We start from the raw sequence: 26,567 nt of genomic DNA, 5'->3' as shown, positions 1-26,567 counted from the left end.
GCACAGGTCTGGGAATCAGATGCTTTGGGTCCCAAACCCAGAAATTCAGTTGGCCTGCCCTAAAACCTCACTCAAGTATGTAACCTCAACACCTCTGTTTCTCCATTTTGAAAATGTGGCTAATAATAATAATGGTGGTATTTGTTCAGCACTTACTATGTGCCAAGCACCGTACTAAGCGCTGGGGCAGATTCAAGTGAATCAGGTTGGACACAGTCCCTGTCCCACATGGGGCTCACATTCTCAATCCCTATTTTACAGATGAGGGAACTGAAGCTTAGTAAAGTGACTTACCCAAGGTCACACAGCAGACAAGTGGCAGAGCCGGAATTAGCATTGGCTAGCCCGGATTGGTTAGTCATGGGTTCTAATCCCGGCTCCGCCACTTGTCAGCTGTGTGACTTTGGGCAAGTCACTTCTCTGAGCCTCAGTTACCTCATCTGTAAAATGGGGGTTAAGACTTCGAGCCCCACGTGGGACAACCTGATTACCTTGTATACCTCCCAGCACTTAGAACAGTGCTTGGCACATAGTAAGTGCTTAATAAATGCCATCATTATTATTATTAGTAGTAGTAGTAATACCTGTTGTTCCCTGCCTCAGAGGGAAACAGGAATGCAGCACGTTTATATTTCCAATCGAAACTTCTAAAATAATCTACGAAAATGTTCAGGTTCCACAGTCTGGTCTAGCTGCAAGGTTTTAAAGTGGGGCCTCTGTATACCATGGTCCAAGTAGCCTAGCTGTCAACCCAGCCCTAGTGGCATTGGGATTACCTCAGCCCCACCTAACAGCAGTTATCCATGTCCATGGGAGATGCCTCTCTGGGCGGGTACAAATTATCTTGGGTGAGCCCCACGTAAGACTGATCCAGGTGTGTCGTTAAGGGTTTGTTCCTTCTTGCAGCTGGGTAGGCCTGCCACTCACTCACCTGCTCTGGCTTTCAATACGGCAGACTTCCCCATTTCCCTACCGAGCCCGTTCAAGGCACTGGAGGTAAGGGAACTGTGGAACATGGTTTGCCCCTCCTTAGCATCCTGTCCTTGCCTCTCCCACTCTATTATCAGGATTACTCGCACCTGGCACCTGCAGCTAACTAAAGCTGAGGTAGGAAAAATGATGGGAGGTGCTGTTTGATTGCAGTGGTGACTCACCCTGAGGGCCTCCTGGGCAGCTCTAAGGACAGTAGATTTGAACAATTTCCTAGTTGCTCCCGATGATTAAAGTTGCCCTTCTCCGGATTTCAACTCTGAGCGAATTTATTTTTCCAGGGCTATCAGCATTATTCCGGTATGATCTATGCTTTAATACTTTAAAATCTATATATACTGCTCTTGGGATTGATGCACTGATTTTAATTAGGAGACAGTCTCCAAAATGTAATTAACATCATCGTCACGTCTTGAAAGGTTTATATGTTCATCTTTAGTCTTGATTTAGTCCTTGCCGTTGTTAATTGAAGAAAATGATGAAGCAAAAAATAAGTGTGAGGGTAACTCATTGGGGACTAAAGGAATAATTTCAACCTGTTTATATATTTCATGTTGGAATTGCTATTTTATTTTTAAGTAACCCATTTAGAGCAGCAGCGTGGCTCATTGGAAAGAGTATGGGCTTGGGAGTCAGAGGTCATGGGTTCTAATCCTGCTCCCCCACATGTCTGCTGTGTGACCTTGGGCTAGTCACTTAACTTCTCTGAGCCTCAATTACCTCATCTGTAAAATGGGGATTAAGACTGTGAGCCCCACATGGGACAACTTGATCACCTTGTATCCCCCCAACCCCATACTTAGAACAGTGCTTCGCACATACTAAGCGCTTAACAAATGCCATCATTATTATTGCTTAAGTCTTGTGAAAGTAAGGAGAAGCAACATGGCCTAGTGGAGAGAGCACAAGTCTGGGAGTCAGAAGGACTTGAGTTCTAATCCTGGCTCTATCACTTGTCTGTTTTGTGACCTTGGGCAAGTCACTTCTCTGTGTCTCAGTTACCTCATCTGTAAAATGGGGATTAAGACTGTGATGAGGACTGTGTCCAACCTGATTATCTTTTATCTACCCCAGAATTTAGTACAGTACCTTGTGTATTGTGTTTAACAAATACCTTTTTTTTTAAAAAAAAAAAAAAGGAAGCACTTTTTTTGGTCTTATGGACACTCACATTATTTATAAATACAAGTGTCTTGGTTCCTACTGCTATGCTATACTGTACTTTGAAATACTGTTAATTTAAGGGAAGAGCCATATGTTAACCTGTGAGTGCTTTTCTTTCCCAGTTGAGTGACCACAGACCTCAGAATATGCTCAAAAAGATCAAAACCTAAATGTAAATGATCTGACTGCACATATAATTATTACGAGGATTGGCCGATCCCTCATGAAATGGGGATAAGCATCAGTAGTCTAGAATCCCAGCAAGATCCTAAGTGGCTTATTCAAGTCCTAGAGAGCTTAGTCCTAATGATAATGACATGTATTAAGCACTTCCTGTGTGCTAAGCCCTGAGGTAGATCCAAGGTGGTCAGACTGGTCACAATCTGTTCTACATGGGGCTCACAATCTAGCTTATCCCCATTTAACAGATGAAGAAACTAAGCCCTAGAGAAATTAAGTAAAGTGCCTGAAGTCACACCACAGGCCAGTGGCAGAGGTAGGATTAGAACTCAGTTCTCCTGACTCCCAAACCTGTGCTCTTTCCGCTAGGTCAAGCCACAATGTCTTCCCTTTTCTTTACCTTTGCCACAACCCACAGCGTGCTCAGTTCAGTTCTGGCCCTATGTCCACGGTCTTTCTTTTTCAGGAACAGTACAGATGTCATTTTCCGCTCAGATCATAAAAAGAAAATCTCTTTGAGTTGCTCATCCAGACCTGATGCTCACCACCATTCTATATTGTCAATTATTAATTTATAAAGATGGAGAAGTGTTTTAGGGAATAGCTTTCCGTGAATATCATATGGGTACTAGTTTTAGTATCGGGAATAATTTCACAATTACTGTAGCATGGATAGGATTTGGGGCCCTCAAAACTAGAAGGAACAAGTATAATAGTTAACTTGTAAAATACATTTTAAATGATATTTGAGGCATTATTGAAATATTTAAGTATGAGAGTTGATTAACAATACATGTATACCTCAGATGTATCCATGGATTTAGTATCATTCTAATTCTACTATATTTTCACCACCTTTTATGGTAAAATATATGTATCATTATGAAGAGAAGACAAATATTTATATCCAATAACCTACCCTGCTCCCCAAATGTATGCATGTGAATAGTTTTGCAGGCAAATACAGAGCAGTATTTGTTTATGTCTTATGACCAGATTTATATTTTACTGGATACAGCTGAGGACTAGAAATTTGGTTCTTAAACTACCTTTTGTTTTGCACCTGTTCAGTTTTCTTCTGAATTTAAAGCCCCCTGTAATTCATATAGTCTTAAGAGAAAAAGAATATAATTTTCTTCCATTTTAGGGTCACCAGAATCATCGGAGAAATCGAGTAGATATTTGTAACTTAAACAGAGTGTGTGTGTTTTGGGTGAAGGGGAGGGATGATAGTCATCAGAATGTCCAGTATTCTTGAGTGCTGTCTCAGGCTATCCTACTTAGCACAGGACTCTAAATGAACTTTGTTACATCATTTAAACTCTTTTGGCCTTTTTTTTTGTACTATAAAATGAGATTGTGAATCCTGGTTTCACATTTCTGAAAGCTAGATAGTATAAAACTTTAAAATAGAATGGGAGTAACATAATCTTTGATAATTATGAGAACTATCATTGGAATGGTTTTTAAAGTCTCCAACGTTAATTGGATAGAGTTTCCATTGGCTCCTGTGTTCCAGAACATGTGGAGGACAGATTACTGATGCCCTGAATCTTTGGTAAGCTGTATTCAATGACAGAAAAGACTTTTCATTTTTCTTCATAAATGTCAATTTTGAAGTTCCATTTTAGCCTTTTCCAGGTGGAAATTCTTCATTATTTATGTGCTACAGTGGCAGGCTACAAATAATAATGTCCCTTGGAAGAATGAGTCAAAAAACCATCCTGCATATTAATTACAATTGTCAAGCTATCCTTGGTGGGAAATTAAATATCTACCACCTTCAATTCATAGGAAAGCAACTGGATGTGATCTTTTAATAATTATGACCTTGAGATGACTTTGATTTCATGAGGGAGTGTTTTCATTCTGTGTTTTTCACTATACTATTTAACACAACTCAAAAACTATTGAAAGGTTATATAAAAATGGCAAGTTTTTGTTGGCTTTTTTTAACGAGATAAAAGTCTTAGCCATTTCCCCAGGCCTGGATTGTTTTGTGCAGTAATCCCACTAGCATTAATCTTCTTTAACAGTATGAATTAGAGGCATGGTAACATTTTAATGTGGGCTTTTTTTTTCTGGTATTGTTTAGTGCTTACTATCTGCCCTGCACTGTACTAAATGGTGGGATAGATGAAAGCTAATCCAGTTAGTCCACGTCCCACGTGGGGCTCATAGTCTTAATCCCCATTTTGCAGATGAGGTAACAGAGGCATGGAGAAGTTAAGTGACTTGCCCAAGGTCACCCAGCAGATTTGGTTGTGAGCTACTGCTTTTGGAGTTATTTGTAGCAAAAAGATGGTCCTTCTAAGGGTTGTCCAAACTGCTGCAGGCTGCGGTAGAACATACAAGCTTTCAAAAATTGAATTTTTTCCTCATTGGAGTGTAAATCTCTAAAGATTGCCAGTAATAGTTTTTTGGTTAGTGCTATAAAGGACATTTCTGATAACTTGACTACCACTGCGGAACCTAATAAAAATGTTAATACCGGATTATTCAACATTGCTATGCAGTGAATAATAAAATGAAACTGAAATAGAGCACTATTGACTGTGTTTATACCTGTATTAGACTTAGGCCTTGCTAGCAATTATGCTTTTTTAACCTTCATTGTTCAACAATCGAGGCAAAGATTGTTGCCTAACTAAAACCAGATAGGCTGATAAAATTGGGAGAAGAAAATGCATGTCACTTTGCAAAATAATTTTAACATTAAGCATAGAAGTCAGATGATATTTGGAATAAGTTTCCAGAAAGAATTTAAGTACATAAACACAAGTGAACTGTTTCAGTTACAGGGGAGAATCTGATCTGAAAGATTACCTCACTGGTTATTCAGGGCGGTATTGGTCCACCATCAAGAAAATGTTTGCCTGAATAGTGGTTGCTACTTGTAGTTGCTGTGGTGGTAATATTCATTGACTGTCCACTGGGGCCAGTGCACTATATTAAGCCCTTAGGAAATATACAATAAGCAGGGGACACATTTCCTGCCCACAAGGAATTTACACTCTAATAGGGAAAGATAAACGTGAAAGTATTTTACCAACAGAATAATTACGATTGAATATATAATTGAATAAACATATAGGCGTAAGTGCCGAGGAGGGTTATAATAATAAGCCCTAGTGGTGGGTGATGGGGTTTTAGAATTTGGAATGGTGGGAATTCACTAGGAAAGGTATATCGGAGGAGGTGGACTTTCAGGAGAGCTTTGAATATGGAAAGGGCTGTGATCTTTGGGATATGATTGAATAAATGGATGAATGAATGAATGAATTTGGGGAGGAAGGGACCCGACTTCTATAGCTGCTGAAGGGGACAGAAGCTTTCCTAGTCCTCTGCCTCTCCTGCAAAATTTCAAAGAGCTGGAGAAATTCCAGCTCCCAGTTAATAATAATAATAATAATGATATTTAAGTGCTTACAATGTGCCAAGCACTACACTGAGCACTGGGGTAGATACAAGATAACAGGTTGGACACAGCCCATGTCCCACACGGGGCTCAGTCTTAATCACCATTTTCCAGATGTGGTAATTGAGGCACAGAGAAGTTAAGTAACTTGCCCAAGGCCACACAGCAGACAAATAGCAGAGCTAGGATTAGAACCCATGACCTTTGACTCCCAGTCCTGTGCTCTATCCACTATGCCATGCTGCTTCTCTACATAAAGTGCTGGCAGGAAATGCAGGAATGGGACGGACCAATCTTCATTGGCAAATAGTCCATGTGCTTAAGGCCTCCAAGTATATTTTAACTTGAGGTTCATGATTAGTCCCCAAATCACATTCACCTGAAATACCTGGAGAGTGAACTTTGCCTAGGGTAATTGCATAAATTCTGTGCTGGTCTAAACAGCACAGGCTGAGATCCCAGCTCTGCCACTTGTCTGCTGTGTGACCTTGGGCAAGTTACTTAATGTTTCTGTGCCTCAATTACCTCATCTGTAAAATAGGAATTAAGACTGAGCCTCATGTGGGACATAATGATGGTATTTATTAAGCGCTTACTATGTGCAAAGCACTGTTCTAAGCACTGGGGAGGTTACAAGGTGATCAGGTGGTCCCATGTGAGGCTCACAGTCTTCATCCCCATTTTACAGATGAGGTAACTGAGGCACAGAGAAGTTAAATGACTTGCCCAAAGTCACACAGCTGACAATTGGCAGATCCGGGATTTGAACGTATGACCTCTGACTCCAAAGCCCAGGCCCTTTCCACTGAGCCACGCTGCTTCTCTGGACTGTGTCCAACCTGTTATCTTGTATCTACCTCAGCGCCTGGCATATTGTAAGTTCTTAACAAATACCATTTAAAAAACAGATAGCAAAAGAAAATATGTAGTAGAAGTAGTAGTGGAGATCGTATTTATTGAGCATCTGCTTAGTGTGATGCACTTACTAAAACCATGGAAAAGTACAGAGGAAGGACAAGAGATATTCCCTGCCCACAAGGAGCTTACAATATCAAGTTGAGTAAAACATTTCTTATAAGTAGTGGAATCCAAGGATGATGGTTGTCGTGACGATTACTTGCCTGTGAAAATGAATCTGGAGGAGAAAAAGTACCATGTGAAAATGCTTTTGCCAGCACCCTTTCATTCATTCATTCAATTGTATTTATTGAGTGCTTACTGTGTGCAAAGCACTATACTAAGCGCTTGGATGAGTACAATATAACAATAAACAGACACATTCCCTGTCCACTAACATGCCATTTAAATCAGTGCTCTGGTGAAAATGTCACCTGTTATGCATCTCCTAGAAGAGAATTGTTTATGATATTCCAGTTGTACTTGAAGCAGTGTTAGTTCTGAGAATTTCCTTTTGCTCATTACTCATAGGTTTTGACCCTGGGCCTTATCGTTTTAGTTGATTTTGACAATTTAAAAAATCAAGACCAAAATTTTCAGTTCCCTGATGTAATAGATTATGCATTTCCTATTTCTGTTTTTTCCATTACCTGTCCAATCTGCTAAATTAAGTAGTTTTCCCCTCATCCAACTGGAGGACGTTTTTGCTGTTTCTCCCGTTGATGCTTGTTCTCCTGCCCTCTCTCATTTATGATCTGCCCCTAAATCAGGTCCACCATATAGGCCAAGGATATGCAGATGTGTTTTAGCTAATCGCCATCATCTGTCCTTTATGGAATGTTGTTCAAGCTCGGACAGGGCCCATCAAATTCCCCATGGAGGGCGAGACAAGAAACCATGAAAGATTCTAAGTTACCAAATTTCTCTCTCTCTCTCTCTCTCTCTCTCTCTCTCTCTCTCTCTCTCTCTCTCTCTTTCTCTCTCTCTCTCTAAGATGCATCTGCTAAGATGGATGCTGTTCTCTAAAGCCTCATGGCCTCAAAGTGGGATATAAGCTAAATGAAGATGATGAAAGGGACCATGCTAGACAGATGAAGTGTAATATTGATAGGTTATCAGACATTAACCTCTCCACCTTTTAGACTATGAGCCCACTGTTGGGTAGGGACCGTCTCTATATGTTGCCAACTTGTACTTCCCAAGCGCTTAGTACAGTGCTGTGCACACAGTAAGCACTCAATAAATACGATTGAATGAATGAATGAATATTATCTTATATAGGTTGGGATGGATGATTATAAAGTTTCTCTGAGAGCAGAGTTGCACATTTTAACTTCAGGCTTTGTCTCTGGGTTTTAACTTCTGAAGTTACCAAATCAGATACTTCAGTCACTTGGGGCTTTTGGCTTACATTTGAGACACGGATATTTTATTTCAACCAAAGTCATTTCTTGTACTAACGTGAAAGAACACATTAGTCATTTCTGTGCCACTAAGTGGATTGAATAGGCAAATGCTCCAGAATGAAATCAACCCTATGAGAAAAACCTCAAAACCAGAGACAACTCAATTCTCCTGGGACATAGAATGAAGCCAAAACCCACAGTGAACCCCTGAAATCTCCCAACAACTTCTGTGGTGCAAACTTAGTCATTGCATTTATGTCCAACTCTGTAGCAACTGAAGTTTGGTCACTTTTCCTCAATCTACCTGCTTAATTTTAACTCCCTGATTGTTGGGGCTACCCAAGAGATGCTGCTTGTGGGCTGGAAATGCTGTTAGTAAGAATTGTTGCTTATTTATCACTGAGTGATTTTTTTAATCACTATATCACTTAGTTATTCCTTTTTACTGGTTTCCCTGTCAAGTACTGTACTATGTTACAGCTCCTAATGTTTTACTGCTAGTATAAAAGGCCTTTTAAAAGATTGTGTCCCAGCCATCTTGGTGAATTGTTGCAAGGTTTATATCTCCAGGCAGTCTGGGATGTTTGTAGGCTAACTAGCAAAGATTAAATTCTGCCGTCAATGAGAGGATACATTTTGGAGCAAAACCTTCAATTTTTGAAGCCAATAATCGGAAGACCATTATCCAAACCCTCCCCATTCAAAGTTTACTCTGTAAGTCTTTGTCTGGTGTTAGACTGCTATTTCGATAATGAACATAACATGGTTAGCAATGCCTTACCTTAAAAAGTATTGTATGCATGATTTTAAAATTGTGTTTTGGTCCTCTGTTTAGAAAAAACACATTTTAAAAATACATATGCATTATTTTTATTCAAGAATTGTGTATGTCTTCCCCTCCAGAAAAAAATGCCACTTTGAAATGCAGATTACAATAGCTTCTCCAAATTCACTGGACTGTTGGAAAAAGTGTGCTGAATTTGCCAGCCAAAAGCAAGGTTCATTTTTGGGAGTTCAAAAGCTCATTGGAGATGTTTTGTTTCATTTTGGCTACTTCCCTTATTTTCCCAAAAATAGCCAAATGAAAGAAAGCTAACATGGCTTTTTTTGGTCAAAGTTTGCTTATTTATTTATTTATTTATTCATTTATTTACTTACTTATTTATTTATTTATTTATTTCACTTGAATTTACCTGGGCTTAAAGAGAATCGTTCTCTTATGTCAGTTGAGAATGTGTTCTATCACACCAAAAAGGAGGTACCGAATATGATTAATTTGTTATAATTATAATATAATATAATATATAATATAATATAATTATAATTTGTTATAATGATATAATTAATTAACTTCATTAATTTGCCATCAAAATTTTTTTTTACACTAAGCTCATCCTGTAGGCCGTAAGCACCTTGTGGGCAGGGATCGGGTCTTCAAACTCTGTGGCATTGAACTTTCCCAAGTGCTTAGTGCTATGTTTTGCACACAGTAAGCTCCAAGTAAATACTACCGATTGATTGATTTAAAAAGCTCAGTCTTCAAGGTCCTGTAAGAGATAAATGTTATTGTTCTAGACTGTGAGCCCGTTGTCGGGTAGTAACCGTCTCTATATGTTGCCGACTTTTACTTCCCAAGCGCTTAGTACAGTGCTCTGCACACAGTAAGCGCTCAGTAAATCCGATTGAATGAATGTGTTGCAAGCACTGTACAGGACAGTAGAGAGATTCCTTACAAAGCCAGAGTGACCTAGAGAAAATCTGTGGCACAAAAGCGACTGTGGATGATTTCACGAGGCTTTTTGTTTGCCATTTTGTAAAACCGATGATTTGTCAGGTGTTCCTTGTGACGGTATCTTTTGACAGTATCTTTCCAATAAGGCTTTACTTAATGTTCCAGTCTCTGGTGCCTCTTTCTCTACTTGGACTTGTTCTTGGACTTGTAAGAGTAGTCATGGGGACAGCCCAGCATCATTCCCATCCTGCAGAGGTCTCTCTTAGACCACATTTTCCCTGGCCAAACTCCTTTTCAAATCAGAACATGCTGGCAGGGGGAAGGGAATCACCTTATAATGCATCCAACAGTCTGGTCCTAGTCTGGTAAACAGACTAGGAATTGTGGACCAAGTCCTTTTCCTTGGGCTTTGCACCAAGCATGAGATCAGATGACTCAGTCCGGACTCATTATTTTAATAGCCTCGAGCTAGTTCACATAGCAGCAGGAGTCCACAAAAAAAGGCATTTAATTGTTGAAACTGAAACTCGTACATTGTAACTACAGACTATAGTATTCAGATTTTTAGTAATAGAAGTAATTTATAAAGCTTTTGCGTGAGTAAATAGAAAGTTCAAATGCTGATATTGCTGTAAAAAGCAAATAAAGCATATTTTTGTACGTTGTCTCAAGCAGCGTGATTTCACTTAACAAATTTAAAACAGGCAGGTGATATTTGCCAACATTACTACAGCTGTGTTTTACATTAGGAAATTAATTAAAACAGTCATGTATACTTTTTTCCACTTACAAGTTTTAGACTTCTCTGAATTACACCATATATTTTCCCTTCACTCACTGTGTTATGGTACATTTGTAATCTAAGTTATAAGGCTACGTCTTATTTTGTTGGGGTTTTTTTAACCTAATGAAAAGCTTGCAGTGTGCCATAATACTACTGAAGTAGATCAAACAGTACCAGAGGAACTTCCTGCTGTCTGCCTAAGAGGGAATGCATTCTTAGTTTTTCAGATGTCATTCTTTTCCTTTTTCATCATAGCAGGATTTCACTTTCTCACATCACTTTATAGTATATTCCAATAATTCCAGAATGTGAGGTGATGCAGAGAAAATGAGGTAGTTACTGATTTGGAAGTTGCTAGATAAGACATATTTATGACTTTGGTTTATTACTGAATTATAAATTGTTTTAATCTCAATTATTCTATATCTAAAGCAAATGATAACATTTCCAAATTATTTTGGCTTGGTTTAATATATCAGAGCTGAATAAAGACTCAAAAGTTATTATGCAGATAGTAAACATAGTTTACTAATCATTTATGTTTTTCTCTTATAATAGGATTTTAAAGATCAAAATTATTCACCCCAGAAGCATTTATTCCAAAATGAATCTTAGGTCATGTAAAAGATAGGTGCTTAGATTTGTATTTTTTTGAATTTATTATGTAGAATCACTTTCCTTTTGTACCATTTTCTAAGTATTTTAAAAGCAAGCATTGCTTCTTCAAATACTCTGGTGTTGGGGGCTTAATTGATTTTGGTTGTAAATAATAATGATGGCATTTATTAAGTGCTTACTATGTGCAAAGCACTGTTCTAAGCACTGGGGAGGTTACAAGGTGCTCAGGTTGTCCCACGGGCGGATCACAGTCTTAATCTCCATTTCACAGACGAGGTAACTGAGGCACAGAGAAGTTAAGTGATTTGCCCAAAGTCACACAACTGACAAGTGGTGGAGCTGGGATTTGAACCTGTGACGTCTGACTCCAAAGCCTGTGCTCTTTCCACTGAGCCACTTTCCACTGCTCTTTCCACTGTAAAGGTGAATGGCAGCCTTGGTGAAAGTATTCATAAACTCAGAGCCTCAAAGATTGGGTTGCTGAACACTAGTATTCAAGAATTTAAGGATTTCAAGAAAATGAACTTAAATAAGCTTAGGAAAGTAACAGGGTCCCAGGAGGAGAAAATTTAAACAAATAGTTCAACAGAGCTGATCATCCCAGAAAGAAACTACTGGAGGGCTACAGGAAAGCTGAGAGCTGACATTAGTGTTGTCAGTGGAGTAACACTAAACATGTTTGGCTGCCACTGAAAGATGAGGAATATCTTAGAGAAGCAGCATGGCCTAGTGGATAGAGCACAGGCGTGGGAGTCAGAAGGACCTGGGTTTTAATCCCACCTCCACCACTTGTCTGCTGTGTGACCATGGGCTTAACCTCTCTGTGCCTTGGTTACTTCATCTGTAAAATGGGGATTAAAACTGTGAGCCCCAGTTGGAACATGGACTGTGTCCAACCTGATTAGCTTGTATCTCCCCCAGCGCTAGCCTAACAGAGGGCTTAGTAGAGTGTCCCCTTCCCCCCTTTTTCCTCTCCTCCTCCCCTCCCCATCACCCCCTGCCCTACCTCCTTTCCCTTGTATATACTTGTACATATTTATTACTCTATTTATTTTACTTGTACATATTTGCTACTCTATTTTATTAATGATGGGCATATAGCTATAATTCTATTTATTCTGATGGTTTTGCCACGTGTCTCCATGTTTTATTTTGTTGTCTGTCTCGCCCTTCTAGACTGTGAGCCCATTGTTGGGTAGGGACCATCTCTATATGTTGCCAACTTGTGCTTCCCAAGAGCTTAGTATAGTGCTCTGCCCACAGTAAGCGCTCAATAAATATGATTGAATGAATGAATGAATGTCACTTAGTAAGTACTTAAGAAATATCTTTAAAAAATCCCGAGATTACTCATGTTGACTTAAGTGACTTGAATTGAAGGGGTCTTGTCAGATTCCTCCCCATCACCATCAGATCATAACTGTAGCTCTAGACTGTGAACTCTTTGTGGGCAGGGAATGTGTGTCTCAACTCTGCAAGGGGCTTGGGAGAGACCAATACAGTACATTGCTTGGCCCACAGTAAGCGATTAATAAATTCCATTGATGGATTGGTAACAAGGTTGTGTATTAGTAGGTCTGCACTTTTTCAGCCTCTTCTACACGGCCATGCCTGGGTATGCTAAAAGGAATCGGGAAGCAGGCTTGAGAATATAACTCAGTACTTAGTACAATACATTGCAGTCAGCTCAGTGAAGACTATTACTCCAACTTCGTTTATCTCAGACTAAGGACAGCTTCAAAATATTTTACGGAGTCAAACAGGAACTGCTATACCGTGATGGGAACGTCTGAGGAGCAAACACCCAAGAAGGCAAGAAGGAGATTATGAACCGCTTTTCAGAACCAGAAAAGCATCTTAGACTGACAGCCTGAAGAAACCTATATCTGTGCCAGCAACCTTTTCACTATGAAAGCTGTCAGAATTCTTTCACCTGGGGGTCCCATTGTCCTATGCCATTAGGTATAGTTAGAAAACTACATGAAGAAGGCCAACCTCGCCTTGGGCAGGCAGACTGTAGTGCAGTTATGACAACCAGCTTTAAGCCATATTGAAAGTTTATAGAATTTTGTTGTCCAATCATTGCTATGGCTGTGATACTTGAACTTTATACCACAGAAGCCACATTCAACTATAGAGCAGACCGAATCAAAGCAATGAGGTCTCAAAGATTAATCAGGGTACATCGGGGGCTTTCAGGCAGCCATTTTAGAGCTTCTAAAGAGCTCTCCACTCTTGCTCTCTAGACCAGATGATATCTTTTTCTGACCCTTCTGATAATTCCTGAGTGCCAAGGGTTCTCTCTTAAACTCTTCCCTTCCACCATTTCCCATTAGCCTGTTGCCTGCCCTTTTTTCTGCTTGCTGACTTCACTCTTCATTTGTTGCCTACCCTCAGAGCTACAAGTTGACTGTCCTGTTCTCCTGCTACTTTCTATGACTTCTGCCCTTTTTTTATCCTGACATGCTTGTCCCAGGCCCTTCCCTCCACTTGCCCAGGCCATTTTAGCTGTATCTTGCCCAGACTTCAGCACGGCTTTCCACATCAGTCTGACCATATTCCAGGTCTCTCTCTGCCCATGCTAGCCTTATCTTTTGCTTCAGCTCTGGCTTCTGCTAATGTCCCAATGCACAGCCTGTGATAGGCAGCCAGAGTCAAAGCAGTGCTTACTGTATCACACAATACTTGATCATCTGTTTAGTTATAGTCAGGTTTTCCGAGTTAAATTTCATTTTCATTTCTGGTAATGGTCCTTTATACGTAGAGCAGCAGACATCATTGAAATCTCTTTTAGGCGCCACAAGTTTTCAACCAAGCATCTGTTGGGAGAATTCCTTTGCCCAGACATTCAAGGGACTGTTAGTGGTCCCAAAGAGTTAATACATCCTCAGTAGAACTAATCACAATATTTAGAAGGTATTTTACTTAAACCATATCTTTATCATGTTAATTTTAGTGCAACGCGAAAACCAAATTTCCTATCTTTGTAGCTCTGAAAATCAAGGCTAAACATCTACAGTAGACTCGCTATCTAAACAGGGATTCTGAAATAATTCATGGATTAATTTTTCAGGCCAGATTATAGATCGTTTTCTTGCACACCTGGACATTAAGAAGTACATTCCTGAAGTCTGCTGTGGTGAATTTCATTTATCTGGCCCAGAGAAAGTCCTGATTGTACTTTAGGTCACAGCTGCCAACTTTTCATTTTGAGTACTGGGGCCTACTTGTGTGGCAATTTTGGAGAGTGGGGTGGAGGACCTTTGAGGGACTGTGTCTTGAGAAAGCTGAAATTCAGTCAGTCAGTCGTATTTATTGAGCACTTATTGTGTGCAGAGTACTGTACTAAGCACTTGGGAGAGTACACTATAACAGACACATTCCCTTCCCACAATGATCTTACAGTCTAGAAGGGGAGATAGACATTAACATAAATTTAAAAAATTACAGATATGTACAAAGTGCCCTGGGGCTTATGCTCAGGGTGACCTCTGATATCACTCAAGAATAATGGCCAGCCCTTCCCTCCCTCTCCTCCCCACACACACACGACCAGCTGAACATTGAAATGTCAGGCTTAAAACTGTGCAAATGGCTACCCTGTTTGCATTGTCAGCCGACCTAGGAACTAAAGAAGGGTAGAGGCTTCCAGCCCTGCCCCAGAAACCAGTGGAAAATTGCTGTGGGGTAATCAGTTAATCAATGAATGGTGTTTTTTGAGCACTTACTGGGTGCAGAGCACTATCTGCTGCACTTAGGAAAGTATGGTAGAGACTAGGGAGACACAATATCTGCCTTTGAGGAGTTTACAGTCTAATGGAAGTGCCTATGGAGGGTACAAAGATCCCTTCCCTGAGCCTCAGAACTCAGCAAGTGTAAAAGCGTGGCTCAGTGGAAAGAGCCCGGGCTTTGGAGTCAGAGGTCATGGGTTTGAATCCCGGTTCCGCCACTTATCAGCTGTGTGACTTTGGGCATGTCACTTCACTTCTCTGGGCCTCAGTTCCCTCATCTGTAAAATGGGGATTAAGACTGTGAGGCCCCACCTTATCACCTTGTATCCCCCCCCAGCACTTAGAACAGTGCTTTGCACATAGTAAGCGCTTAATGAATGTCGTTATATATATAAAAGGGACCAACCATCAATCAAGCAATCATATTACTGAGCACTTACTGTGTACAAAGCACTTTATTAAGCACGTAGGAAGAGTACAATAAATAGAGTTGTAGACCTTGTGGATAGAGCCCAGGCCTGGAAGTTGGAAGAACCTGAGTTCTAATCCCAGCTCTGCCACTTGTGAGCTCTGTGACCTTAGGCAAGTCACCTAACTCCCCTGGCCCTCAGTTACCTCGTCTGTAAAATGGGGATTAAGACTGTGAGCCCTATGTGGGACACAGACTCTGTCCAATCTGAGAAGCAGCGTGGCTCAGTGGAAAGAGCATGGGCTTTGGTCATGGGTTCAAGTCCCAGCTCTTCCAACGGTCAGCTGTGTGACTTTGGGCAAGTCACTTAACTTCTCTGTGCTTCCGTTACCTCATCTATAAAATGGGGATTAAAACTGTGAGCCCCCCATGGGACAACCTGATCACCTTGTAACCTCCCCAGTGCTTAGAACAGTGCTTTGCACATAATGCTTAACAAAAAACATCATTACTATTATTATTATTATTAGCTTGTATCTACCCCTATGGCTTAGTACAGTGCCTGGCCCAAAGTAAGTGCTTAACAAATACCACAAAAAAAAAATTTAATAGGCAGTAGGAACAAGAATAAAAGCATGAATATTCTTGAGTAACAATGCCCTGAAATGAATAATCAAAGGATAATAAATGGAATAAGTATGCACATACAGGTCAAATTGGTGTTTCTACCTAAGGTCTGTTTAGGAACACAGCCCACAAAACAATTAGCAGGGATTCTGCCTGATTGACAGCTGCTGCTTGAGGGGACTGCCAGTCCTGGGTTTCCCCTTCACATCATTGCTCCGGGGCAAGGGTCTTGCTTTGAGGAGAGGGGGCCAGGTCTAAGGAGGGAACTAACCCTGAAATACACCCTTGTGAATCTAGTGTACATGCTGACATCAGTTTCGGGTACAGGTCCAGGAATTAAATTAATGTAACACAAGTACAGAAATGTTTATCTTGTGTATGCAGCATTTATAATTCTACTTATGTATATTGATGCCTGTTTACTTGTTTTGATGTCTGTTTCCCCTGCCTATAGACTATAAGCCCGCTGTGGGCAGGGATTGCCTCTCTTTTTTTTGTTGTATTGTACTTTCCAAGTACTTAGTACAGTGATCTTGACACAGTAAGCACTCAATAAGTACAATTGAATGAGTGAATGAACACCTACTCTACCAACTTCAGTTAGGCACCAAACACTGTTCCTCCTGTGCAACTCCAAGTTAAAAATTCACTTTATGGAAAACTTCTTTTCAAAATTTTTCCTTTGCAGATATGGCCATTGTGTACCATTTCAGCCGGCACACCATGTAGACTGTCCATAGCAATTTAGCATGAAATGAATGAGTCAATCAATCTTATTTATCAATAATATTAATAATAATTATGGTATTTGTTAAGCATTTACTATATGCCAGGCACTGTTCTAAGCACTAGGGTGGATATAAGCAAATTGGGTAGGATCAGTCCCTGTCCCATGTGGAGTCACAATCTCAATCCTCATTTTATAGATGAGGTAACTGAGGCAGAGAGAAGTGAAGTGATTTACCCAAGGTCACACACAGAAGACAAGTGGTAGAGTGGAGATTAGAACCCATTTATTGAGTGCTTACAGAGTGCAGAGCAGTATACCAAACACTTGGGAGAGTACAATACAATGGAGTTGGTAGACGTGGTCCCTGCCCACAAGGAACTTACAGCTTAGAGAAGCTAAACGAAGCCAAAAGCCTCCTTGATGCAAAATGAATAGTTTCACTATGAAATACTTCACCTTTGCAAGGGATGTGGGTAGATTCATGAGATAATAATAATAATGGCATTTATTAAGTGCTTACTATGTGCAAAGCACTGTTCTAAGCGCTGGCACTTTGTAAAGCATTTGGAGTTCCTGGGAAGAAAGTGTTCATTTTAAAGTGTTGTTAATACTTCTTACATTTAAATGCCCATTAGGAAAAAAAATGCTTAAGAAATAAATGATAGGGTTTACTACTGTATACAATGTCCATCCAACACTCTGGTTTGTTTAGGTGGTGGACTTACAAAAAAGCAGACTTTATGTGAGTTACGAGAGCGGTAATGAAAATTTGGAAAACCAAATATGTGGGTGAATCTGGAATGAAAATTCAACACAAACATTTGTGTTTATTCATATTAAATATAGTTATGGAAAATGCTATACAGAAAAACACTGACATTCCAATAATTTGCTTCATCGTATGCTGTTTTGTGAAGCAAATTCTTTTCCTTAAGGCTATCTTTCTTAAATGTTGTGCTAAATTAAATTCCAAGTGGCTTTTCAGAAACATGTGAACTTTGCCAAAATATGAGGTGAGATGGGAGGTTTGGAAGTATAGTCATTTTGAAATGTAAGTTGAACTTTCAGTTAATTTCGTATCAGATTGCTTCTTCAGAAAGCATTTATGTTTAGCATTATCCTGAGCTACATTGGTAAATCAAATCCACTGTGTTTAAATTTAATAGAAGGCTTATTAACCAAAATTGAGTATTAATGACAAAGTCAACATATTACTGCCCTTTTCAGTAAGATGATATTCATTATTCATTACCCAATTACTTTTGCAATAAAAAGGAGTTATGATTTGTTTTGGTAGTGTGTTATTAAATTAATGGTGTGTTTCAAATAAAAGTTTAAGCGTTAATATTTCACATGGAAAACATATCAGTGAAACTGTGCATTTCATCTTGTCCAATGGAAGAAACCTGCTCCAATAGAAGCAGTAAACCCTTTCTACTTTTAATTAGTGGACAATAATGCAGTATTGTTGTGTGATTGCACTGAATGTGAAATTGAAAAAAGAGGTAGCTATCAAATTATGTACTTGGATTAATTAAGCAATAACCCATGAAGGATCTATTGTTACCAGTGGGTGATGACTGGTTTGTTAGTTAATGACCCAGAGCGAAACCCAGGCTGAGCTAAGCTCAAAGAAGGCAGTCGTTAAGTACAGGAAGGATGAATTTTGAGAATGATAATTGCCGTATAAAACAGAATTTGGTGTTTTGTCGCACCCTGTTTTGTTTCTTTTTTAATCTACCTTGGGCTGTGCATTGATGATTTTCCAGAAGCTAAAGAGCAGGACTCCCCCCCTCCCCAACCCCAGTTCGCTTTGCAAATATACAATAATCCATAGTAAATTGGTTGTTGCTCGTAATTAACAACCGGTTTGAGGGAGAGCTGCCAGGAGGGGGTTCCAGGCAAAGGTAGTTAGTGCTTTAATGATTTAGTCTCCCGTCGGGAGCGACAGGCGAGGCCTCAGTCCTGAGGCTTCAGAGCCAAGAATCTGTGTGCAGGAATTGAGTGTACTGCTGGAAGTTTGGGCAGTTTCTCAGTTGGACTCCCCTCTGGGGCCTAGAGTTCAGCATGCGAGTGGATGTGCTGAGCACATTGGGGAGAGTCCGCAAAGGATTTTTTCCTGCTGGACCTATGTGCAGCCAAAGTGACCACTACATGGAACCCCTCTCATGCCATATTTCCATGTCCCTGCAGGTGGTTTCTTGAATAAGCTGAGGCTTTGCCACCCACAATAACCAACCTTTTTTCCGGAATCTTGACGGGTCAGTCCACTTTGTGAGTTGGACTGTCACGGTGAGTCTTTGGACAGAAACTTTCACCTCCAACCATTGGCACAATCCTGGCAGGCAGAACCTGAGACTAAAACTGGTGTCTCAATCAATCGATCATTCAGCCATATTTATTGGGCCCTTACCGTGTGCAGAGAACTGTACTAAGCGCTTGGGAGAGTACAGTATAATGAAGTTGGTAGACCGTTTCATGCCCACAACGAGCTTACAGTCCAGTGGGAGAGACAGACATTAATATGAATAAATAAATTATGGATATGTACATAAGTGCCATGAGGCTGAGGGAGGGGATAATAAAGGGAGCACTGATTCCCAGGGCAGCGCTCTTTCCACTGGGCCAACATTGCTTTAGTAAAGTATTCATGGAGGAAAATATCCAGAAAGGGAGTTGGCAAGTAAAATAGAGATACATGTATTGTATCTCAAAGAGAAGCAGTGTGGCTCAGTGGAAGGAGCATGGGCTTGGGAGTCAGAGGTCATGGGTTCTAATCCCAGCTCTGCCACCTGTCTGCTGTGTGACTTTGGGCAAGTCACTTAACTTCTCTGAGCCTCAGTTACCTCAAATGTCAAATGGGGATTAAGACTGTGAGCCCCATGTGGGACAACCTGATCACCTTGTATCCCCCCAAGCCCTTAGAACAGTGCTTTGCACATAGTAAGCACTTAACAAATGCAATCATTATATTATTATTATTATGTATTGTCTTGTCTTATGCGGTCGAGTTGTTTCTGACCCATAGTGGCACCACGGACACGTCTCTCCCAGAACGCCCCACTCTCCATGTGCAATCATTCTGGTAGTGGATCCATAGAGTTTTCTTGGTAAAAATGTGGTAGTGCTTTACCATTGCTGCCTTCTGCGCAGTAAACTCCAGTCTTCACCCTCGACTCTCTCCCATGCCTCTGCCACCCAGCATGGGTGAGTTTTGACTTGTAGCAGATTGCCTTCCACTCGCTAGCCACTGGCCAAGCTAGGAATGGAATGGGTAAGCCTCTGCTTGACTCCCTCTCCAGTAGCCGAGACTGATAGAGTACTGTAAATTCTCCAGGTGTGACCCTGAGGTGGAGATACATATGTCAGTGATGCCAATTCATTGATAAAGGCTAGGTTTTATCCTCTTAGACACAGATACACTGATGAATCTCAAGGTACCAAAGTTGTTGTCCACCAACATCAAAGCTGCCTACATCCCCACAGTACATATGTATATATTTGTAATTTATTTATATATCTATCTATTTATTATATTAATGTCTGTTTCCCCCTCTAGACTGTGAGCTCATTTGGGGCTGGAATTTGTCTTTGCTATATTGAACTCTCCCAAGCACTTAGTACAGTGCTTTGCACACAGTAAGCATTCAAAAAATATGATTGAATGAATGAGGCATTGCTGCCACTCTTGGAGGCATTCACTTGGAGAAGAAGTGTGTCCCTTAGCCTGTGGCCCCTTTCCATGGTACCATATTTGTATCCCATTCAGGAAATGGTACGTTCCAAGAGAATTGGCAAGCTATCCCTTCTCTCCGTCCATCTCGCCACAATCAAAAAGTGGTCCATGAGCTCTTCGGTCTTGAAGGGTTGGAAGATCACCATTTTAATAGATTTCTCCATCAGTGAGAAACTATCAGTAACCTACATTCCATGGTGGTTATTGTCACAGATTCAGTGTTTCATTAGTATGTAGTGTGAGGACAATGGGGCCTGATTTTTTCCTTCAATAGATAGGTAGTTGATTTCCTGTGGGAATTGAAGGGCAGTGAAATGGGACCATTGTAGTAAAGGTTCCGAAATAAATATTTTGCTCAATAATGGGGGAAACAGGAACGTTAATATATGCTGAATATTCAATCCTGATATTATAACAGACAACATCCAGTGCTATTTAAAACACGTTTCATCCACTGAAATTTAAATGTGAGCAGGTATGTGTTGGCAGCAAGCCACTGAAGCCTATGGACATGAGCTGGTTTTTCCATTTTAGTGTGGAATGTGGAATTGTGTTACTAATTTGCTGCGGAGCACTAAGTGATTATTACAGGAAAGGCAGAAGAGAAAACAGGAAATAACATCCCAGAATAAAAGACCCTGAAAAGGGTATTAGTCCTGTGTGACAGTTCTGCTTTTTGGAAACTGGCATCCTCATTTAGCCACCACTGGAACCTGGGTAATAGTTATCCTTATTCATCTCATAGAAAGAGCATTCCTTCAGCCTGTCCCTCTGACCTCTCTTGGCTACCCCATAATATGGACTTTTGCCACCCATTTTGGGTGCCTGGCACCTTTCTTAATGTTACCCACCTGGCAGCTGTAAATACAGAGCTTTGGCCTAGCCCTCCTCGCAGCAGCCAGAAGGGAGGTGTTGAGGAGTTCAGCTGCTTGCCCCAAGCACCATTTTAAAACACTTCTAGGAATCGGGCAAACAGCCATTGTGTGGAATGGATCTGGTCAAGGAACAAGTGAAACAGGCAGGAAGTAGCCTAGGCAGTGGATGGGGGCCACACAAGCAGGTGGGTGGTCTGCAGGTGACCCTGGGCAGGAGGGGACCTTGGGAGGTGCCCCAACCCCCTACCCGCCCTCAGGCCTTCTCTCACTGCCAGTATTCTGCCCCATCCTCCAAACCTTCCCCTTTAGGCCAGTCTAGAGGTGAGAGGAAGAGTCCAGCAATTGGAGATGAAACAATGGGAGGGGGGCTATGACTGTGTATGTCTGTCACTCCCCTGCCTTTCTTCCCTTTTCATATGGATCATCCAAAACATTTGGATCATTTGATCATCCAAAACATTTGGGTGATCAGCCCTTCTTCTTAGAGTGGGTGTTCCACTGGCTACATTCCTGCTGTGTTTTATGGACGGCAAGTGTAAGCAAAGTCCTAACAAAGGATTTCCTTTTTATCACACTTCTTCTTCTCCAATGTTTGCCAACCTAAGTGTATCTTTTTTAAAATGGATTAATTCTGTGTGATTAATTCTCTGTGGGCATTGAACAGAATTACAAACTTAAAGTAAAAACAGAAGTCCTCGCTCTCCGATTACAAAGAGTGACAGCATATACTTGTACTCTCCTTAGTATGGTGATCTGCAAATAGTAAGTGCTCAATAAGTGCCATTGTTTGAGTTCCTTGGTTTAGAACTTATGCTCCTTTTCCCTCTTTGTTGCGAAAGTTTCTCCCAATGCCCAGGAGGCTGTGGAAATGAATTAGGTCTCTTGGGGGATGGCACACCAAAGTAAATTACAGATGCCACTCATTAGCTCCACATTGACCCGATAAATATTTTGTGCCAACCTCTAATTCCTTATTTTCCCCAGAATTTTTTTTCTGCACAGGGAGAATTCGGCTGATTTGAAAAACTTTATTCAGCCTTCTTATTCATTCAGTCATTCATTCAATCATATTTATTGAGCGCTTACTGTGTGCAGAGCACTGTACTAAGCGCTTGGGAAGTACAAGTTGGCAACATATAGAGACGGTCCCTACCCAACAGTGGGCTCACAGTCTAGAAGGGGGAGACAGAGAACAAAACAGAACATATTAACAAAATAAAATAAATAGAATAAATATGTACAAATAAAATAGAGTAATAAGTAGGTACAAACATATATACATAAATACTACAGGTGCTGTGGGGAGGGGAAGGAGGTAAGGCGAGGGGGATGGGGAGGGGGAGAGGGGGCTCAGTCTGGGAAGGCCTCCTGGAGGAGGTGAGCCCTCAGTAGGGCCTTGAAGGGGGGAAGAGAGCTAGCTTGGCCGATGTGCGGAGGGAGGGCATTCCAAGCCGGGGGGGGGAACGTGGACCAGGGGTCGACGGCGGGACAGGCTAGAACGAGGCACGATGAGGAGATTAGCGGCAGAGGAGCGAAGTGTGTGGGCTGGGCTGTAGAAGGAGAGAAGGGAGGTGAGGTAGGAGGGGATGAGGTGATGGACAGCCTTGAAGCCGAGGGTGAGGAGTTTTTGCCTGATGCGTAGGTTGATTGGTAGCCACTGGAGATTTTTGAGGAGGGGAGTAACATGCCCAGAGCGTTTCTGGACAAAGACAATCCGGGCAGCGGCGTGAAGTATGGATTGAAGTGGGGAGAGACAGGACGATGGGAGATCGGAGAGGAGGCTGATACAGTAATCCAGATGGGATAGGATGAGAGACAAAATTTCAAATTCCTAATCCCCAGAAAATTTTAACAAGAATTTTCATTCCTTCAGGTTTTTCTCCAGTTGAGAAAAGCTCACAGCACAGTGAGGCTAAATGTTCTGGAATTTCTGGAACTAAAAAAAAAGGAATGGAAAAATAGCTGTTTGTCACCATCTTTTCCTCTCCCAATCTTTCTCTGACATCCCTCCTCCTCCTCCTTCCCTATTCCCCCCATTAACTAAGTTAGGAAAGGCACTCCCTTTGAAGTCAGTGGGATCTCTGTTCTCCCATCAGCTCAACTCTGCGGGGAAACTGGCCCGAGATTTTCTCAGCCTTTCTATAGTGAAAACAGCTGAGTGAATATATTTCTTAATTTCCTGTCACAATTCATCTTCCTTGGAGAATATTTCCTTGAGAGGCTCTTACGGAAAAGCGACCAGCTTGAAGAGTTCTCCAATCAGCCAAGTATAGATTTAAATGAAAATCATGAATCAATCAGCCATTCATATTTATTGAGTGCTTACCGTGTGCAGAACACTGTACTAAGCACTTGGAAGAGTATAACAACTGTGTTATACACAGTTATACACAGTTGGTAGACACATTCCCAGACTACAAAAAGCAGCATAGCCTAGTGGCCCGGGAGTCAGAAGGACCTGGGTTTTAATCTCGGCTCCGCCACTTGTCTGCTGCGAGAACTTATTCAAGTCAATCAACTTCTCTGTGCCTCGGCTACCTCATCTGTAAAATGGGGATTGAGACTGTGAGCCTCTTGTGGAAACTGTACTGTGTCTTTCCTGATTAGCTTGGATCTACCTCAGCGCTTAGTATAGTGCTTAAATCATAGTAAATGCTTAACAAATGCCATTAAAAAAAGGAGGATCTGACAGTCTACAGGGGAGCTTCAGTCTAGGCTGTAAAAAAACCATCTTGTCCAAAGTCCAAGCCGTCAATGTTTATTTGACTTTATCGCCATCTTCAAATTACTGATGGTTTGTGTCAACCACTTGCAATTGATTTTGAAGAGCTGACTGCCTGTATTAATTTTTTCCTCAAAGTTGTATGTTAGTGGGTCTTGGCCTCATCACATTTCTCACAGTGGAAAAACCTGGGTTCTGAATTGGTTGCCTGTTGCCCAGCAGATATGCAAAGAAAAAAACCCTTTCATGAAGAAGTATCTATAAGGCACTGATTCTAGCTGAGCCTTTAAAAAGGGACTGTGTGCTTGTATGTGTGTGTGTGTGTGTGTGTGTGTTTATGAAAATATACATATAAAATATACATATATAGTTATAGGTGGTCGATCTTGAATTATAAACACAAGTGCTGGGTCACACATCAATCAATCAGTGGAATTTATTGTGTGCTTACTATGTGCAGAGCACTGTTCTAAGTGCCTGGGAGTGTACAATATGACAGAATTAGTAAACATGTTTCACCAAAAGTTCAGGGAAGAATAAAGTGACGGAAGTCACGTTTTCAGCATGAGACTGAGACTTTCCTTTTTTTTATTTCTATGTAAAAAATAGAATCAATTTGTACTGTGTTGAATATGAAACTAGGGGAAAAGAGCCATCGTATAATCCACATGTCCTATTTATTCACTCTGCGGTTTGGTGACTTTTGAATTCGTGACTATTTTGGTGACTAATGTAGAATCTCAGGAATGAATGTTTAGATAGTCGGGCGTCCCATGTTGTGCTGTCTACTACTTAAGAACTTCTTCATCCACTTATCTGTTTTTTCCATTCTCGTTTTCCTCCTTTTGGAATTATTTTAGCATCGGTCTCCCCCACAGATTGTTAGGTCCTGGCTGATGGCCCCATGCCAGCGTAGCCTAGTGGGAGGGCCATGGGCCTGGGAGCCAGAGAACCTGGGTTCCTTTTCCAGTTCCACCACTTGCCTCCTGTGTGACCCTAGGCAAGTCATTTCTGTGTCCCAGTTTCCTCATCTGTAAAATGGGGATTCTATACCTTCCCTCCCTCATACTTTGACTGTGAGCCCCATGTGCGACAGGGACTGTGTCCGGCCTGTTTAATTTGTACCTACCCCAGCACTTAGAAAAGTGCTTGACACATAGTAAGTGCTTAACAAGTACCACAATTATTTTTATTATTATTAATGGTTCTACAACAATCCAGAGGATTTTGCTCTATGCAGTGTTAGTGTTCTGGCCCGTCTCACAAATACTACAGGCCTTGGACATGTCTGGATTGTGTCATATGACTGTGTGTGAGGGTGGGGTGGGGGCAGAGAGAAGGTACTGGAGAGGGAACTAGGGTGATGCCAGATTGTGTCACTCTTCCTCCCTTCAAAGCCCTACTGAGAGTTCACCTCCTCCAGGAGGCCTTCCCAGACTGAGCCCCCTCCTTCCTCTCCCCCTCCTCCCCCTCCCCATCCCCTCGCCTTACCTCCTTCCCCTCCACACAGCACCTGTATATATGTATATGTTTGTACATATTTATTACTCTATTTATATTACTTGTACATATTTATTCTATTTTATTTTGTTAATTTGTTTTATTGTCTGTCTCCCCCTTCTAGACTGTGAGCCCGCTGTTGGGTAGGGACCGTCTCTATATGTTGCCAACTTGCACTTCCCAAGTGCTTAGTACAGTGCTCTGCACACAGTAAGCGCTCAATAAATATGATTGAATGAATGAATGAATAAGTGGGGGAGGTGGGGGTGTTGCCATGTTGGACCTTAGTTCAACCCCTGTGCCTCAGGATTAGTAGAATTATAGGCCACCAAGCAACTCCACAAGCCAACCTCACACCTTCATGCAAATCACACTGCCACTGCATCACATTCTTATAAGTGCTGTACTCTCCCATACACTTAGTACAGTTTCCTTTCACAGTCAGCGAGAATAGTTGTCCCCAGTGTGGAATGATTGCTCCAAGTCTGTGGCATCTGAATAGAAGCACTTAATATATACCAATCACTGACTGACTGAACTCGTTGGGACTTAGACCAGATTTTTTTGTAATGGCATTTGTTAAGCACTTACTATGTGTCAGGCACTGTAGTAAGCACTGGGATATATAAAAGCTAATCAGGTTAGACATAGTCCATGTCCCAAATGGGACTCAAGTCTTAATCCCTATTTGACAGATGAGGTAAGTGAGGCACAGAGAAGTTAACTGGCTTGCCCAAGGTCACACAGCAGGCAATGGCAGAGCCGATGTTAGAACCCAGGTCCTCTTACTCCCAGGCTCATGCTTTGCCCATTAGGCCATACCACATCTAGTATCTGTGAATTGGACTGAAGAGGGTGAAAGTTTTTATCAGCCACACTGGAGGGTGTGTTGTCATTGTGCCTCATAAAGCTCCAGGAAAAAGGTATGAATGCTGAGGTGCTAAAATGAAGTCAGGAGCTTTACCTTTAGGGGAGTTTCTGTGTGTCAGGATATGGGGATAGGACTTGGGCAGGAAGTAGGCAGGCTACAAGTCAACTTCCCCGGCAT

At 41.3% G+C, this 26,567-nt stretch overlaps 1 protein-coding gene and 1 non-coding gene across 2 annotated transcripts in view; one reads left to right on the top strand and one right to left on the bottom strand.

Moving 5' to 3' along the window:
* Positions 1 to 26,567, top strand: part of JAZF1 (JAZF zinc finger 1) — a 347,271-nt gene that overhangs the window by 253,116 nt on the left and 67,588 nt on the right. The window lies entirely within an intron of this gene.
* On the bottom strand, positions 19,904 to 20,045 carry LOC119924530. Its single transcript, XR_005449240.1, has one exon. It is a non-coding gene; the product is annotated as a small nucleolar RNA SNORA7 (small nucleolar RNA).

The sequence above is a fragment of the Tachyglossus aculeatus genome, chromosome 2, assembly GCF_015852505.1.
Source record: "Tachyglossus aculeatus isolate mTacAcu1 chromosome 2, mTacAcu1.pri, whole genome shotgun sequence".
NCBI lineage: Eukaryota > Metazoa > Chordata > Mammalia > Monotremata > Tachyglossidae > Tachyglossus > Tachyglossus aculeatus.
This window is presented reverse-complemented; position numbering and strand designations above follow the sequence as displayed.